The 17,275-nt window shown below is 47.2% G+C and overlaps 1 long non-coding RNA gene across 1 annotated transcript; it reads left to right on the forward strand.

Annotated features, from left to right (window-relative positions):
* Positions 1-16,028: 16,028 nt before the first annotated feature.
* On the forward strand, positions 16,029-16,724 carry LOC125540931. Its single transcript, XR_007297411.1, has 2 exons — positions 16,029-16,224; positions 16,449-16,724. It is a non-coding gene; the product is annotated as an uncharacterized LOC125540931 (long non-coding RNA).
* Positions 16,725-17,275: the final 551 nt, after the last annotated feature.

The raw sequence follows: 17,275 nt of genomic DNA on the forward strand, positions 1-17,275 counted from the left end.
AATTCATCGTATTAGTCTCTGAATTCAAAAGACCGAACAAAGATAGAACATTACAAGTCTCGAGACCGCGAGTAGCGAGTTTGTCTTCACATTACAAGTCGATATCGATCATCTAAACTACCATCACATAGAAGAGAGTTGCGGTCATCACGATGAGCATCATTGCGATGAAACCGGTCTTCATCCGGTTCCTCCAACGCTCCCTCCTCTCTCTCCCGCTAGATAGCGGGCATATCTAGATTCCGCCTCCGCCCTAGTGGTGTACCCTTTGTAACTATTACCGCTGAAATGGTGAACCTGTCTCCGACACTCCTCCCAGTCGTCGTAGACTCCAGGAACCTTACCCTTGTACACGACATACGACGGCATCTCTATGCACAAGCCAAACAACAGACAATACAAGAGCAATATATAAGTATGCAACAAAAGGATAGGAAGAGAAAAGCAAGACATTAATAGCACGATTCATGGTCCTACTAATAAATAGCATCGATTACATCTAAGTTGAACGACTGTCCAAACCAAAGAGACATACAATTCATTAAAGTTTAATTACAACATGAGCCAATCAATGTTTCAGAACTACACATAGCATCACTACTTTCGACTCGACTCATGGGACCGGAGCATGGATGAAGCCGCCGTCTATCGTGATGGTCATGAAATCGCGGGTGTTGTCAGCCTGCATTTGTAGCGCTGTGTCTATCTCACTGTTGGATGGTTGATATCTGAGGTAGAACTGCCCCAAGGTATGAAGGACATCTTGATGGATGATTTCCGTAAAACTCTGACTGGATGCGAAAGAATTCTTGTCTGATGTCCGCGTCCTGGATTGCCGACAAGCTCGCCGCCCAATCTTTGAGATTATCTGGTAGCAGAAGGTGATGATGGTCCCGTACGATCGCCCGCATGTGATGGAGGGCGTAGTAGGCATCCTTCTGACCGCCAGGCGGCTGCTTGACGCAGGATAACTTAGTATTGTGGGCGAACACGTGCCTGCCATACCTATGAACTGGGCTGGTGAAGGTGCCTCCAGATTTGGCGTAGCCGGGGAGAACATCATCAAGAACTTTCTTGATATTTGTGTAGTCTATCTTGGAGTCACGGTTCGGGTCGAAATACGTGGCCATGGAATATTTCGGGCTTAAGAGGATGAGTGTGCAATGTGTGTCACTGCACAGAACACGTAATGTTTGAAAAAAGCAATCGAAATCTAAGAAATCATATGTTACGGGGCGGTTAAGGGATGACTTACTCGGGAAAGTAAGACACGAGGAAGTTATCCATATCTTGGTTTGCAAGAATGACGCCTTCAAGGTGTGAACTCACAACTTGGCGGTCCCCAACGCTGCCCAAGAGCTTGGCACGCATGTAGAAGGGGTCGACTATCATGATGTCTGGGGTCTTGTCTCTAATGATCCGCATCTCCATACTCAGCGAAAACAGCCGAACAAAGGTGTAGTGCAGCTGATGAAGGTTAAACATAGCAAAGATGTCATCAAACCGTAGGACGATCGTACCCCCGATGGCGCCATCCACAAAGCCCTTGCCCTCTGGAACCTTGGCCACGACAACTGGGTATGCCACATCATTCTCTCTGAGACACCGCTTCTCCAAAGAAAGAACACTATCATGCAGACTCCGCATAGCACCGGTTGCAGCATCGAGCATATTTGTCGGTAGCATCGCCCTACCCGCCACATGCACCCTCCTCGAGATATCCTTAGGTGAAGGTGGCCCATCCTAAGCACGGATCGTACTCGATGCCGGCTGGCTCGCACCGGCGCCCTTTTTAGCCTTTCGTTTCTGTCCCTTCTTCTTGATCTGCTGTAATGGGACCGAGTTCTGCTCATAGACCGCCTTCTTGAGCGTGTTGGGGCTGATAATATTTCGCACCTCAGCTATCTGAGGCTCGGTGAAGGCGGCAGCTGGAGGCGTCTCCTGAGAACTGAACGCCATACGACGCCTGTTGCAATTGGGTTTCTCCGCCATACCAGCTAGATCGCGGTCGTCTTGATTGGGTTCTTGAGAAGGAGGCCTGCAGAACTCGTCACCGTACCCATGTCCGGCAAAGTACTTATCAATGTTGGTAAATGTACCGTCGTCGTTGTCGTTGTCGTCCGGATCCTGTGCCATATGCATGTCCGGATCCTGTGCCATAGGGATGTCCGGCATGTCCGGTAGCATTGCGGCGTTCTTGCCATGGCTTGGCGCGGCACGACTAGCGGTCTTATCTGTGGGGTGGTGTCCCCCGCCCCCAAACGAATCTAGCTCTTCGGCCAATGCAGGGGCTAGCTTACGCAGGTGCTGAGGGTCATCTCATCTTCTTCGTCGGCCCCAGTAGGTCGAATCGGAGGTAACAGCTCATCGCAGCCTAGAAGCACCCAAACCACTTCAACCCTATACACTGTGGGTGGCATTAGATTACCGTGGAACACGGGGTTGCCCGGTTGAACGATTCTGCCCTTGGCGACATCGACCAACTCGCCGCCCACGAAGTGCAGGAGAGTGCAAGGAACATCGGCGGCGCCCTACGAAAACATGTAGGGCGTCAGGGATGCCCAGTCAAAAGCAAGGAGATGAAGTCATCGGCCGAGAGGCTTAGTTACCGTGATGCCGTCAAGCTCGGCTAATGTCGAGGCACCGCCAATGGCGGGCGTGCAACAAACAGAGGGGCCGCTTGTTGGCGAGGTGCCAGCTGGCGTACAGCAGGGTGCATTAAGCTCCAATGCCCGTGTCGGCGCCGGAGACACGAATACCGCCTCCGCCAGAGAGACCACTGGCGCTGCCGAAGACACCAATGGCGCCGTTTGCGCGTTGTGCAAGTTGCTGGCCGTGAAGCTGGAAACCGGGGGAGGCCCCTGTTGGCCGCCCGCAATCCACGTCGTCATCCCATGAATCAACATAGGCACCATGGCGTTGAGCGTCATTCCCAGTTGTTGTTGCACTTGCTCTTAGATAATCTCCGGAATCCGCGCCACTTGTGCCTTGAGTGCTTCAACCTCGCGCGACTGGCTTTCCGAGTTGGTCTTTTTCTCCTTTCGCCCGCCAGCGGTATAGTATGACGACCATTTTGTGGACAAGCCTTTGTCGGCCACACGACCAGCTGACGTCGGCTTACTGAGCTTATCCTTGTTTTTCATTACGTTCAACGCCCTATTTAAAGGGGTGTCGAAAGGGGAGCTCTGAGACGACCCCGCTCTAGTGCTTTCATTGTCCTGCGGAAGGAACGTGAACCATTTAGAAATATTGGGGATTAATTAGAATGCAACCACATGGAGCTAATTACGCGGGGGATGTATTCCTTACCAGAACAAGCTCAAGCGCCCTGGTCTTCGGATCCGTGGTAAGCTCCTTTGTTACCGGGTCCTCCTTGTACCGGGCCCTGAGAAAGTTCCTGGTCTGCTTGTCACGGTATTTCTCGAAGCGAGCGGTAGGCCTTGCTCAGCACGCTCCGCGTCCTCCTTGTCCCATATAGGCTCCGCCACTCTATAACCGCCGGGACTGAGTTGGTGGACCCCTAAGCGGGGCGGCGGGGGTGGGGGCGCGGGGGCGGTGGGGGTGGAGTCCGGCGGGGGTTGGGGCGGCGGCGTCGTGGGTCGGGGCAGCGCGCGGGTGGATCTGGCGAGGGAGAGGGGGACGAAGGGGATCTGGCGAGGGAGAGGGAGGAATTAGCTAGGGGGGAAGCTTACTAATGGCGCACCCCCCGTCGGTGCGCCATTAGTAATTTTATATAGCAATGGCGCACCAGCAAGAGGTGCGCCATTAGTAATCTTTTTTTATATAGCAAAGGCGCACCAGCCAGAGGTGCGCCATAAGTAATTTTTATTATTATTATTTTTTGTTGCATCTAATAATTTTTAGGAAAATAATATGAATATGAAACAGTAATAATTTTTTTAAAAATATCATCAAATTTGATATTTGAAAATATTTATGAATATGAAAAAATATCATCAAATTTATTATTTGAAAATATCATCAAATTTTTTATTTGAAAATATAATCAAATTTGTTTTTTTGGATTTTTAGTTGCATTCATTTGTGACGGTGGAGCGGGGAGGGTGCGGTGGGGGAGGGTGCGGGGGGTCGGCGGCGGCGGTGGAGCGGGGGAGGGTGCGGTGGGTCTTCGGCGGCGGTGGAGCTAGCAGGGGAGGGTGCGGGGGGGTCGAGATCGAGATGGAGGGGGATAGCGATCGAGATGGAGCGGGGTCGAGATCGAGTGTCCTCATGAATATTCAATATTTTTTCATATTGAATATGAAAAAATATCATCAAATTTGAAAAAAATATTCATGAATTCAAAAAGTGCCCATCAAATTTAAAAATATTCATGAGTTCAAAAAGTGTCCATGTAATACAATCGAGAAATGAAGACTACGATTTAAGTACAATCGATCTTAGCTAGCTATCTGTTCACAATCTTCTTGCCCTTATTTTTCGTAAATGGAGTTCTTCTCTTGAACGGACGTCCTTTAGGTAGGGTGGTCCTGCTTCTTCTTGTGGTGTATGCTGCTACTTCATCATCGTCGTCATGTTCGATCTTCGGGTCGCCGTACTTGTCGAAGTCTTGCTCATCTGCTACTCCATCCATTCCGATGATATTTCTTTTGCCTCTCCTCACGACAACACGACTGGGCTTTGACGGGTCGGTAATGAAGAACATTGGTCCACTTGGGAAGCCAGTACCCATGGCTCATTTTTCGCGGTGACGTTTGCGCCCGCAGTCTTGGATTTGGTTTCGGGTATAACCATGGTGGTGAAATACAGGTCTTCTTTTAGGACGCTCTTGGCCCATCTGACACGGAACATCGGGACCTTCTCTCCAGCGTAGCTCAGCTCCCAGATCTCCTCGATCCTTCCGTAGTATCTGTCCTTGTCGTTACCGGTGTAGGATTCCATCATTACCCCGAAGTTCTGATAACCATCGCTCTACATGTCCTTGTCCTCGGTGTAGAATGTGTAGCCGTTGATATCGTATGCCTCATAGGTCATCAGGTTGTGCTCGGCACCCTGTGACAAGGCAAATATGAGTTGTTCTTCCGCGGAAGAATCCTCATGTAAAGGGTACGACAGAAGCTTCTGCTTGAACCAACGCGTGAAACATGAGTTGTGCTCTTTGATTATATCTCCGTTCGTCCTCTGTTGGCATCGGTCATTGTACGTCTTCTCAATACAGGTTTTGTGCTCTACCACCCAAGGATCGACCACGTCTATGTGTTGTAGCGTGACTAGGTTTGCTCTACAAAGTCGGCAAGTCGACCCTCGAAGTTGACATGCCTTTCGCGGCGACCCTCATGGTGACCCCATCCAGCGAGCCTGCCGAGGTGCCTGTTGACGGGCAGACCAACGGGGTTCTCGATGCCTAGATAATTCATGCAGTAGGAGATGCACTCTGTGGTCAGAAAGCCCCTGGCTATGCTTCCCTCTGGATGTAACATGTTGCGAACGTATCCTTTGATGACACCATTCATCCTTTCGAACGGCATCATGCTGTGCAGGAACGTCAGCCCGAGTTGGATGATATCCTCCACGATATGGACCAGCAGATGCACCATAACGTCGAAGAATGCGGGGGGGAGTACATCTCAAGCTCGCATAGTATCACCATGATCTCTTCCTGTAGCCTTCTGAGTCTCACGCCAACCGACTTCCTAGAGATGATGTCGAAAAAGTTGCATAGGCCAAATAGCGTTTCACGGACGTGCGCGTCCATGATCCCACGGATTGCAACTGGAATTATCTGCATCATCAGCACGTGACAGTCGTGATACTTCATCCCGCTGAACTTCTGCTTCGCTGGGTCTAGGTATCTGCTTATCTTCCCTGCGTAACCGTAAGGAAGTTTTACTCCTACGAGGCAGGTGAAAAACTGCTCGATCTCCTCCTAACTTAGAGTGAAGCACGCGGGAGGGTAGTCATTTCCGGTCTTCTTGGCCTTTTTGCCTTTGTGACGACTTTCTGTGTCCTGCTTCGCCTCATCATCATCATCATCATTAGCGTGAAGCTCCTGCCTGATGCCCATTGATTTCAAGTCTGCCCTTGCTTTCGGCCCATCTTTGGTCCTCTCTGGCATGTTGAGCAGGGTACCAAGTAGACTCGCACACGTTCTTCGTGATATGCATGACATCAAGGCTGTGAGGCACATGGTGGATCTTCCAGTACGGCAAGTCCCAGAAAACAGACCTCGTTTTCCATACCTTCAGCAGCGGCTTTTGCTTCTTTCCCGGCTCTAGCGCCTTTTGCTTCTTTCCCGGCAGTGGGCAATCTTTCCAATTTTTCAACAGCTCGCCTATTTCCTCGCCGCTCCTCGTATGAGGGCGTCTTCGGGGTTTGGTTTCACCATCGAACAGATCCTTGCGTTTCCTCCACGGGTCATTGTCGCGAAGCCACCTTCGATGTCCCATGAACACGGTTTTTGAAGACCCGAGATCTCTATTGAGGTGGCGATACGTTGTGTCATCCATGCACCTGACGCATCCAGAAAATTCGTGGACCACCTGCCCCGTGAGATATCCGTAACCGAGATAGTCGTGCACCGTCGTGAGCAGTGCGGCTCTCATAGGGAAATATTCTTTCTCTGCGGCATCCCACGTATTGGCTGGCGTTTTCCACAGCGTGTCTAGCTCCTCTTTCAGCAGCCCCAGATACAGATTGATGTTGTTCCCTGGTTGTTTTGGCCCTTCAATTAGCATACTCATGTGAATGTACTTCCTCTTCATGCACAACCAGGGGGAGGTTGTACATCCACACAAACACAGGCCAGGTGCTATGTGTGCTTCTCTGGCTGCCAAACGGATTGACTCCATCGGTGCTCGCGCCCAGCACGATGTTCCTTGGATCGTTCCCAAATTCTGGGTCTTCTATGTTCAACGCTTGCCACTGGCTCGCATCCTTAGGGTGACTCAGCATCTTGTATTTTTTATTTATCTCCGGATCATTTCCATCATCTTCCCGCTTCTTCTCCTTCCTATCCTCGTGCCAACGCAGTAGCTTTGCTACCTTAGGGTCCGCAAAATACCGTTGCAGACGAGGAGTGATCGGAAAGTACCACACCACTTTTTGAGGAGCTTTCTTCCTCTTCTTGTATCGAGTGACACCGCACACTGGAGATATGGTAGACTCCGCGTGCTCGTCCTGATAAATGATGCAATTGTTCATGGACACATGGTATTTCACGTGCGGTAAATCCAGAGGACACACGATTTTCTTCTCCTCCTCGAAACTGGTCGGGCACTTGTTCCCCTTGGGAAGACATTCGTGCCAGAATGACATGTTCTCGTCGAAGCATGCGTCGGCCATTTTGTGTTTTACCTTCATCTCTAGAGCCATGAGCGTTACTTTCAGGCGGGTATCTTCGGGCCTGCATCCTTCATACAATGGAGTAACCGCGTCTATCTCCAGTTGATCCATCTTGGTTTTCTCTTGGGTGGCAGCTCTTGCGTTATCCGTCTGCTTGAGAAGCAGCTCTTGAATATGAGGGTCCTGCACCCAGCCTCCATCGTCGTCTGCTCCAGCATCTTCATCTTCATGATCATGCCCTTCGTCTTGATCTTCCTCATCATCATGTCCGGCATCTTCTACATGATGACTGTGTACAGCATCACCGTCGTGATCATGTCCTAGAGATTCTTCGTCTTCTCGCCCGCCCGAGCCATGGTGGTTGTCTTGCTGCCCTTCCTCATTTCTTGCCCGGCCCCCATGGATGACTTCATAGTCATCTTCATCACCTTGACACCGATAGCCATCCATGAAACCACGCAAGAGCAGGTGGTCCCGCACCTGCCCAGAATCCGGGTCTGCAATAAGGCTCTTTAGCTTGCATCTTCGACACGGACATCTTATCTCCGTCTCGTTCTTTTGAAGCATCTCAGCCTTCGCGGAGCTCAAAAACCTATTCATGATGCCTTCGGTCATCGTGCGGACCATGGTCGCCTGCGGGGTAGAGCAAAACGATATTTTAGAACAAAGAAAAAATTTGTCATGACTTTCCCTAAAAATAGGACCAAAAAGAATGCATAGTGCCAAAATTCTCGCCGAAACAGAAATGAATCAACATTCCGGCAAAATATTGGCAACTATCGCATTTCAAATACCGGTACCTGCAAACACAAACATATATGCAACACCACAAACATATGCAACACCACAAACATACATATATCTAGCTAGGCCACAAAAAGTGCATGTGCACGTTGTTGGAGCGAGCTAGGGAGAAAAAAAAGTAGATCTACAACATAAAGATAGCTTTCCCCTTACTTACCTATCAAAAAAAGGTAATTTAACCACTTAATTTTGATGAATCTATGGTGCAAATGAGGTGAGGAGGAGGCAGCCAACACAAGCTTGGAGAAGGAGGTGGACGGAATGAAGTAGGGAAAGAGAGTGTGTAGGTGTGGCTGTACAAAATATCTAGCTGGTACCAGGTTACTAATGGCGCACCACCCACTCATGCGCCATTAGTAACCCTATATACTAATGGCGCACCTGCTGGTGGTGCGCCATTAGTAGGTTTGCAAAAAAATAAAAATAAAAAAATATATACTAATGGCGCACCGTGGCAGAGTGCGTCATTACTAGTTTAAACTAGTAATAGCGCACTATGCCACGGTGCGCCATTAGTAGTTTTGCAAAAAAAAAAGAATAAAAAAATACAGTAGTGGCGCACTTTTTTGTTGGTGCCCCATTACTAGTTAGAACTAGTAATGGCGCATTGTGCCTATGCGCCATTAGTATGTTTGGAAAAATTGTTACTAGTGGCGCACCATGTGTCTGGTGCGCCATTAGTGTCTTCCACACTAATGGCGCACCAGCACATGGTGTGCCATTAGTATATAGTAGTGGTGCACCACGTGTCTGGTGCGCCATTAGTGTCAATTTCATCTATAGCCCTTTTCCTAGTAGTGGCGGCGGCGGCGCGGGCAAGCGGCGGCGGCGCGGCGGCTTGGGGCTGCGGGGCGAGGCAAGGCAGAGGTGGTGGGTGGTAGTGGCGGCAGGGGGGAGTATATAAGGAGGGGGGTGTGCCTTGGGGAGGGGGCAGGGGCGGGGGGAGTCCGAGCCGGACTCCTCGCGTCGGGCGGCGGCGGCGCGGCCGGTCTCCTGGTTGGAGATGGCACGCGAGAGGGGATGGGCCGGCGGCTGGGCTTCGGGCCAGTTGGCCTGCGCACTTTTTTAAAAAAAATAATTCCGCCAAAACTAATGAAATTCTAGAAAATAAAATAAAATTCTAAAAATGCCAAAACAAATTTTCACCATCTAAATGAAATATTTAGAACGAGATGAACATTTTCTTGGCCCTAAAATGCAATTTTGAAAACGTGCAATTTTTCTAATGCAAACAAAATTGCAAATAAAATCCAAATAAAAACAAATATTGATTTTAATATTTTTCCCCCAATATTTAAATTATTTTGGAGAAGTCATATTATCTCCTCTCATATATTTTAATATGAAATATTTTTGGAGAGAAAATAATTAAAACCAAAGTCCTCGTTTCAAAATTTGATAAAATCAAATTTGAAAACCGGGGAAATCCCCAACTCTCTCCGAGGGTCCTTGAGTTGCTTAGGATTTCGAGGATCGGGAGACGAAATGCAATAAAATATGATATGCAAGAATGATCTATGTATAACATTCCAAATTGAAAATTTGGGATGTTACAAACCTACCACCCTTAAGATGAATCTCGCCCTCGAGATTCGGGTTGGCTAGAAAATAGGTGTGTGTGGTCTTTGCGAAGATCATCCTCTCGTTCCCATGTGGCTTTGTCCTCGGTATGATGGCTCCACTGAACTTTGCAAAACTTAATAACCTTGTTGCAGGTGACTCGGCTGGCAAACTCCAATATCTTGATTGGCTTCTCCTCATAAGTCAAGTCATTGTCCAACTGAATCGCCTCCAAGGTACAGTATCTCTTAGCGGTATGTCGGCCATCTCAGCATGGCACTTCTTCAACTGGGAAATGTGAAACACATCGTGAACTCCTGACAGTCCTTTAGGTAACTCCAACTTGTAGGCCACTTCTCCCATCCGTTCCAAAACACGATACGGTCCTACAAATCTCGGGGCTAACTTTCCCTTAACTCCAAAACGTTTCACTCCTCGCAAAGGTGATACTCGCAGGTATGCTTTATCTCCAATTTCATAGGTTACCTCCTTGTGTTTCGAATCCGCATAACTCTTCTGTCTAGACTGAGCTACCTTGAGTCTATCTCAAATCAGTTTAACCTTCTCCTCAGACTCTTTGATCAAGTCTGGTCCAAACAACTGTCGGTCTCCAACTTCATCCCACATCAATGGTGTTCTGCACCTTCGTCCATACAGGGCTTCGAACGGTGCCATCTTCAAACTGGCTTGGTAACTATTGTTGTATGAGAACTCTGCGTAAGGCAGATTGTCATCCCAACTAGATCCATAATCTAGCGCACAGGCTCTCAACATGTCCTCCGGAATCTGGATGACTCTCTCAGTCTGTCCATCCGTCTGCGGGTGAAATGTTGTACTAAACTCCAATCTCGTTCCCAAAGTCTGGTGCAGCTGATGCCAAAACTTTGAAGTAAACGGTGTTCCTCTATCCGATATGATGGTCCTCGGAACTCCATGCAGACATACGATCCTGGTCATATATATCTTGGCCAACTTGGCACTGGTATAAGTTGTTTTCACTGGGATAAAGTGTGCCACTTTGGTCAAATGGTCAACTACTACCCATATAGAATCATATCCTGATTTGGTCCTGGGCAATATGGTGATAAAATCCATGCCAAGTTTATCCCACTTCCATTCGGGTATCGGCATAGGCTGTAACAATCCTGCTGGCTTTTGATGCTCTACCTTCACTCTCTAACATACATCACATATGGCCACATACTCGGCGATATCCTTCTTCATCCCTGTCCACCAGAAACATTCTTTCAAATCCAAATACATCTTGGTGTTTCCGGGGTGTATCGAGTATGGTGAGTCATGAGCCTCCTGAAGTATTAACTTCCTGATCTCTATGTTATTGGGCACGTAAACACGGTCCTCAAACCATAAGGTGTCGTGTTCATCCTCACGAAAACCTTTGGCATTTCCTTCGCTCATTTTCTCCTTTATCTTGGCAATCTCTTTGTCATCCTTCTGAGCTTCTCAAAATTTTCCCAACAATGTAGACTACACCTCCATTGTTGCAACAAAACCTCTAGGAACAATCTCCAACCGAAGTTCCCGGAGATCCTCTGCTAACTCCTTCGGCAATCCCGTGCTTGCTAGGGTATTAGCATAACTCTTCCGGCTCAAAGCGTCCGCTACAATGTTGGCCTTTCCTGGATGATAGTGAAGCTTCATGTCATAATCCTTTATGAGCTCCAACCATCTTATCTGCCTAAGGTTCAGTTCCTTCTGGGTGAAAATGTACTTCAAACTCTTATGATCCGTGTACACATCACAATGGTTTCCAATAAGGTAATGTCTCCAAGTCTTCAACGCATGCACTACGGCTGCTAGCTCCAAATCATGCGTGGCATAATTTAACTCGTGTGGTTTTAGTTGTCGCGAGGCATACGAAACAACTCTTCCGTCCTGCATAAGCACACTTCCAAGTCCTAAGCGAGAGGCGTCGCAATACACTTGAAAATCCTTACGTATATCTGGCAGTGTCAGCACTGGGGCTGTAGTCAAACATTTCTCCAGCTCCTGGAAACTTGCCTCACAATCTTCCATCCATTTAAACTTGGTATCCTTCTTCAATAATTTTGTCATCGGCTTCGCGATCTTGGAAAAATTCTTAATGAATCTACGGTAGTATCCTGCGAGTCCAAGAAAACAGTGGATCTCGCTAACTGAAGTGGGTGCCAACCATTCAGTGAGTGACTGAATCTTGGAGGGATCTACTTCTATACCTTCTCCTGATATAACATGTCCAAGGAATCCGACTTCCTTCAACCAAAACTCGCATTTGCTGAACTTGGCATACAACTGATGTTCCCTGAATTTCTCGAGAACTAAACGCAAATTCTCCTTGTGTTCCTCTTCATTCTTCAAATATACCATTATATCATCAATGAACACCACAACAAAATTATCCAAATATTCCATGAATACTTTGTTCATCATGCTCATGAAATAGGCAGGGGCGTTAGTCAGTCCAAATGACATGATCGTATATTCATATAGCCCGTACCGCGCGGTGAAGGCTGTCTTTGGTATATCCTTCTCTCGAATCTTCAACTGATGATATCCTGATCGCAGATCGATCTTCGAAAACACCTTAGCTCCTTGCAGCTGGTCAAACAGATCACTGATCATCAGCAATGGGTACTTGTTCTTAATCGTCACTTCATTGAAGGCTCGATAATCAACAACCATTCTTAGGGATTTATCCTTCTCAACCAAAAGCACTGGGGCTCCCCATGGTGATGAACTCCGTCGAATGTAACCTTTCTGCAATAACTCCTTGATCTGTTTCTTAATCTCCTCCAAATCATTCGCGGGCATCCTATAGGGTCTCTTGGATATTGGCCCTGTGCCTGGCAATAACTCTATCAAAAAATCAATATCTCGGTCCGGTGGCATGCCGGGTAACTCCTCTGGGAAAACATCCGGGTAATCCTTTATTGCAGGCACTTCTTCCTGAACAACTCCTGTGAGGGTATTTACTTGGCTACTTCTTGGCGCATGCCTGGATACATACTTGATCCTTTTTCCCTCAGGGGTGGTGAGACAAATTGACTTACTAACACAGTCAATGTTTCCTCCGTACTTTGTCATCTAGTCCATTCCTAATATCACATCCAATCCTTGTGACTCCAAGATAATTAGGTCGGATGGAAAAACATGGTTGCCTATGGTTAAGGGTATATGGTCACACCATCGACTAGCCATATACTCTGCTCCAGGTGAGCTTACTAACATAGGGGTCCTAAGGGTTTGGGTCGGTAGTTTGAACTTATCAACGAATTCCCTTAATATGTATGAATGCGATGCACCAGTATCAAAAAGAACAAGAGCGGTAAATGACTTAACCAAAAACTTACCTATAACCGCGTTTGGCTGCTCTTCAACCTCCTCCACGTTAACGTGGTTCACTTGTCCTTTGTTGAATGGATTGGGCTTCTTCCCAGCGCTCCCATTTCTATTTCCATTCTTCCCTCACTACTAGGGAAAACCTTATACACAGAAGTTTATCAGCAGCGCGGTTTAAAAATGAGCGCTACTGCTAATTAGTAGTAGCGAGGGGTATAAAAACCGCGCTACTACTAAGTTGATAGTAGTAGCGAGGGGTATAAACCCGCGCTGCTACTAAATGGTCTCCAACAATGCCCCCGGGATAGGCCATAGTAGTAGCGAGGGGTATAAAACCAGCGCTACTACTAAGTAAGTAGTAGTAGCGCAGGTGAGACCCCACGCTACTACTAAGCGTGTCCACCCCGGCCTGATCCCCACCCCCACCCCACCAACCATCCCTGTCCACCCACTCCCGTCTATCTCAAAAAAAACCACGGAGCCTGATCCAGATCCCCAACCTCCTCTCCCAACCCACTCGCCGCCGGCCTCCCTTCCACCTCCTCTCCTCCGTCCGTCCGCCCCCATGCCCCCCGCCGCGTGCGCCATGCCGGCGGCCGCACGACCGCCGCTCCCTGTCTCGCGCCGCTGCCCGCCCCCGCCCCCCTCCGCCGCGCACGTGCCCGCCCGCTGCCCTGAACGTGTCATACAACCGTCGGAGGTCTCTCCGCCCTCGATCGTATGTCTTCCTAAGTATGCCCGCGTGAGGGAGAGAGATGGAGATGGTGCTCCGACCAACGCCATGGAGGTCTCTCCCCCCTACCTTCCCTTCATGCGTGTCTGTGTGTGTTGGACACGATTTGGCCAGATCCCGGATGTTGTTCGATTCAATTTGAATTGCCATTTTCTGATTCAATTTGCCCGGATTCCTCACGCAACGCAGGTCACAAGAGACCGCCGATGCCTCCCTGCTGTGGGCCGACATCACGCATGGATGTTGGAGCCGGCGAGGTACACAACGGCTCCACCTGCGCCTCCCACAACAGCAACTCCTAATCGAGGTATGCCCTCCTCTCCTCTCCTCTCCTTCCTCACTCTTCACAGATCTCTATCTTGCCCAAGGCAATCGATCAAGTTTATTCATGTTTTGTACGTAGATGCTGCACTATTTAGATCTCTGGTTGGTTGGTCACATTGGAGACCAAGACTGGAATGTCACAAGGATTCCACTGAATAAAACTACTACACTTTTATGCAGGGATTGACGTCCCAACAGACACTGATTAGGCTAATTGCTACCCGTTTTTGCATATATATATATATATATATATATTAATAAACAACAAGTTCGATGCTTCCTTCCAGCATGTAACCAACCTGACACCACAAAGTGTTTGAAAAGTGACAGAATGGATATTCGGAGACCACATCATTTTGAATTAACACGCACAATGCTGATAGTCAACGTCTCAATCTGTTTCTCAAAGAAAATAAAAACATCTTGAAGTCCAACTCAAGATAGAAAATTAGTAAGTCCAAGAAACACCACGTGCATGCTCATTTTCCTCAATTAAGCGCTAATAATTTCCTCCTAAAATTACTGATACCCCTACCACACTTCTGAATTTTGTTCTTGTCGCAACGAGCTAATGTGCTGCTTATAGGGATCCCATATGAATCAAAAGTTTGATCGGGAAAGAAGAGTGTCGTGCATTGTGCATTATCTGCGGACAGTTTGTATTGTGATTTTTATTTGCACTTTTACGCGGTTGAGAGAACCAAGTATTTGTATTTGCACGTAGGCTAAAGATTACTTGTGATTTCTATGTAGTATTATTTTCAGTTGGTTGCTGTAACCTGAAGGCAGAATCTGCAAGCAAAATAGCAGTGAGCAAGTCCTGGACTGGATGATATGTTTTTGGTCATGATTTGTTTGGCTGTAGCATCTCTCTCTAGTGTTAAGCGCATCGTGGATATGTCCTTGTAGTATATGTTTGCTGTCGCAAATTTTTTACAGTGATAGGAGTTCTTGCAGACCAATTTACAAAAGAAGAGGGATTACAGTGACAGAGCATTGGACCTTGTCAAGTGGTTTCAGAGGAGGATGGAGATGGCTTCCTTACTACAGTGGAGGGCTTAATAGACTCAACTGTATTTGCTATCCCTTTGTGCACTACACGCATGTTCAGTAGCTGCCATTTTCTTGTACTAGCACTGCCAAGATGGATGTTCCTAAAGAGTTGTGACTCCCAAGTACGCTCCTCCTTTTGCCCATTTTATTTCCTTAGGCAATGTACTCTGATTCAGCCAGGACATCACACGGCCATGCTCTGTTTCTTCTCAGGTCCAGCCTGATTCGAGCTTCCTAGACATCCACAAGGCATGCCTTGGCCGCCATTGAGCAGAATGCCGCTGGTGGACGCAGCGGCGACAGAGTGCCGTCTCAGTGGACAAGGGAGTATCAAGCGAGACATCATCATCAACCCGAGCGAAGGTCATAGGTGCCGCATGCTCCTGCACGGCAACATGTGCTGCTATACTGATTGGGAAAACAGGTCTGCTCTTAGCATATGCAGCCTCCTCCATTTGATTTAATGAAATAAATATCATATTTGGTACCATGGCAATCCTAATTCCAGTCTTGTTACAGCTGTTGTTCTTGGCCTGAGCAGCAACCCTGTATTGGCTCAGGATGATTTGGTTGCTCCAGCAGCTACAAGTGAGCAAGTTGATGTAAATGTTACTGGCCTACATCGTATAGAAGATGATTTAGTGATCTCAAATGATCACACTATCAAATGGTGAATGTGCACCGATAAAGCATGGGAGTTTTTCTTGTGTTACTTGTGTCCGGCCAGAATTAGTAAGGTATGATCAACGTGGCCGTATAATTAGATTTGGAAAAATACTAACTTGTTATTTCCTTCACATTTTTTACTGTAAAAAGTCATGGCTCACCTATTAACCGGCGGCCGTAGAAGGACTAATCACCTAACTGAAACACTAATAATCAGAAGATAGATTGAACTTCATTTAATGGATATACAACATATTGAATTATTTTCTATTTGGTCTAATTGATATAATCATGTCTAATAGAGTTCACAATCTTTACTTTGAAGATCTGTAGCTAGACGTTAGAACTGTTGACATGCAAATAATTAACTAACTGCATGTCGTACTTGAATTACAGGTTTTTTGGTTTCGTCACTCCTTTGTTATATGGAAGAAGACTTCATGGTTAGCATTATTTATTATAACACATTCATATAAGATTTTCTTGCCACTGTTCGGCAACATGGCAACATGGAAAGTTTCCACATTTGTCTAGTTAATATACTTACTCGGCAACATGGAAAGTTTCCACATTTGTTCTAGTTGTCTCTATGGGTTAGCAACTTAGCATACATGTTGTAATAAGGTTTCACATTTGCTTCTCTGACAAGGTCTGTTTTTATTCATAGGTAGAAGATAGCGACAGAGTGCTGCCGGATAATGAGATGTTGAAGCGGCAGACTGAATCCATGACACCGAAGTGCAATTGCGGCAGATTATCTCTATCTTTTCTTTTCATTTTTCTTATTATTGAGTGAGAACAGAATGAGGAACTGTGTGATAGTACATACAACAACTGTAGTAAAAAGAAACTTATGTTTGCAATTGTTAATGACATAGATACTTGCATGTTCTTTGAAGTGGTCATTTGTGAGTTGCAATGCATAATGAGGTTTTTTGGCTGATTTATTTCCTTCGGTTTCTGGTTAACCATGAAATAGGAGCCCAGCAGTGCTCACTATTGTTGTGTTTACTGGGAACTGTATGCATAAAATGTAATTAGTGGATTTTATTTTTTTTAATTATAAATTAGTTAGTAGTGGCGTGGGAAAAGACTGCGTGCTACTAGTATTTAGGATACTAGTAGCGTTGGTAGTGTGGACACGCTGCTACTATTTTGTTAGTAGTGGCGCGGGTACTAAATAGCAGTAGCGTGGGTGGAACACCCTACTACTAACTTTGTTAGTAGTAGCGCGGGTTCAACCCACGCTATTACTAACTATTAGCTGTAGCGCCTTATTGGTAGCGCAGGTACCCGCGCTGCTGATAGGCCTAAAACCCGCGCTGCTGCTAGGCTTTTCCCTAGTAGTGCCTTCAGGGCACTCCGTGGCGTAGTGTACAGTCTTCCCGCACCTGAAACAAGTAACGTGGCTTAGGTCTCTCTTGGTGGGTGTGGCTGGATTTGGGCGGTTCTGATTGTTGCTCGCTCCATTCCCATTCCCATTCCCATTCCTAG

This window comes from Triticum urartu, chromosome 2 (assembly GCF_003073215.2).
Source record: "Triticum urartu cultivar G1812 chromosome 2, Tu2.1, whole genome shotgun sequence".
Taxonomy (NCBI): domain Eukaryota; kingdom Viridiplantae; phylum Streptophyta; class Magnoliopsida; order Poales; family Poaceae; genus Triticum; species Triticum urartu.